This window comes from Bos grunniens, chromosome 6, assembly GCF_055505025.1.
Source record: "Bos grunniens cultivar Pamir isolate PY7600 chromosome 6, Bosgru_T2T1.0, whole genome shotgun sequence".
NCBI lineage: Eukaryota > Metazoa > Chordata > Mammalia > Artiodactyla > Bovidae > Bos > Bos grunniens.
The window spans coordinates 13,329,904-13,331,632 of NC_141170.1; the positions used below are offsets into that span (position 1 = coordinate 13,329,904).

The 1,729-nt window shown below is 43.9% G+C and overlaps 1 non-coding gene across 1 annotated transcript; it reads right to left on the reverse strand.

The window, feature by feature from the left end:
• Positions 1-500: 500 nt before the first annotated feature.
• Positions 501-573, reverse strand: TRNAC-ACA (transfer RNA cysteine (anticodon ACA)). Its single transcript has one exon. It is a non-coding gene; the product is annotated as a tRNA-Cys (tRNA).
• Positions 574-1,729: the final 1,156 nt, after the last annotated feature.

Consider the following 1,729-nt stretch of genomic DNA (forward strand, 5'->3'; position numbering starts at 1 on the left):
AAAGTCTCTTTTCTCCTTAAGGAATTCAGTGAGACATAGACACCTGACAGGGGTCAAGTCAAATACGGACTTGTTTTTCTCTCACATGAGAATTCCTGAACGAGCAGGTCCAGGATCTGGGACTCAGGGTGCATGCCTCCTCCACTATGGACTCCAACATGAGGGTTCTTGTCCTCATGGTAACAGGGAGTATTCTCCTCCACACTGACCCTCAGGGTGTCTTTCTGATCAGGAAAAAGGGATAAATGCAAGGGGCAAAAGTGTAAGACCTTTCCTGGGAAGTTTTCCCCATACCTTCCACTGGTCACTGCAAACTTCATGAGAGACTGGGAAATTGTATGTGTATCTGAGTTAGTACACTGCTAAGTGAATGAAGTTGCTCAGTCGTGTCTGACTCTTTGTGACCCCACGGACTGTATGTAGCCTACCAGGCTCCTCCGTCCGTGGGATTTTCCAGCCAAGAATACTGGAATGAGTTGCCATTTCCTTCTCCAGGAGATCTTCCTGACCCAGGGATTGAACCTGGGTCTCCTGCATTGTAGGCAGACGCTTTACCATCTGAGCCACCAGGGAAGTCACACTGCTAAATGTACCCTAAAAGATTAGAGTGTTCTTGGAAAGAAAGAAGGAGAGTAGATAGTGACTAGATTACCTGCCATCTCTGTCACAACAAGGTCAAAAATTTCCTAAAATTGTATTGTATGGGAAGAGAGTCCATAACATTCCCTAAATTTTCAGGAGGATGCATTGGTTGGGGAATCTTTGACACAAATGGAGATTCAAGAGACAGCAATTCTAATAGCTGAACTTGGGTTCTTCATGCCCACCCCTAGTCAATTTATTGAGGGTTATCAGCATGGGGCTGTGGTGTGGCACATTAGGTAAGCTTCCAAGGCAGGGGATCTGATTTACAGACCCAGCGCTTCCACAGTCCAGCTGTGTGACCTTGGGAAAGTGTCATAACTCCTCTGAGCCTGAGTTTCTTGGTCAGTTAAAGAGGAGGGGGAAAAAAACTACCTTTAAATTTTATAAGAAGACTTCTGTTTCTTACAAAGCAGTAGAAATAGGGATAAGGTTTAGCCTTCCCTAAAAATCCAGATAAAGCTTGAGAAACAACAATTTTCAGATATTGGACATTAGGCAGTGCAATCCCTGAAAAAGTGAAAAAAAAAACGAGAGGTTCCTTACAATTGCACAGATTATTGCCTAGAGGCCATTTCCAGAGAGTTGTGCAGGGAAGTGGAGTCCAGGTAAAACTTGGCAGGGGCCATGGGCTGGAGAATGGAGTTGGGAGTTCGGGTGTACAATGAGACTGGAGTATACAGGGCGGAACACTAGCAAGGAGAGAATGCACACAAAGATCTGCAGACAGTCCCTCTGGAATCTTCACCTGAGGTCTGCTCAGCACATGCATCTTTGGAAACCACCCTCCACTAAGGCATGAGAGGGAAAAAATCCTTAGAATTTAAATGGGCCAGGAATAGTTGGAGTTCTTATCAACCAGAGTAGAAAAATCTTATAGTTCAAAGGACTTTAGGTAGAATGTGCAGAAGGGTATTTATTGCCTCGGGAGTGGGTAAAATTAGCTCTAGAGTAAAGGCCTCCCTGATACCATCTAAAAGATTAAACACAAGCACCAAAAGGAACAAATAGTTTCCAAGTCACTTAACTACGTCACAGAAAAAAGCTCAAGAATACGTCAAATATAAAAATATCTTGCACACAATAA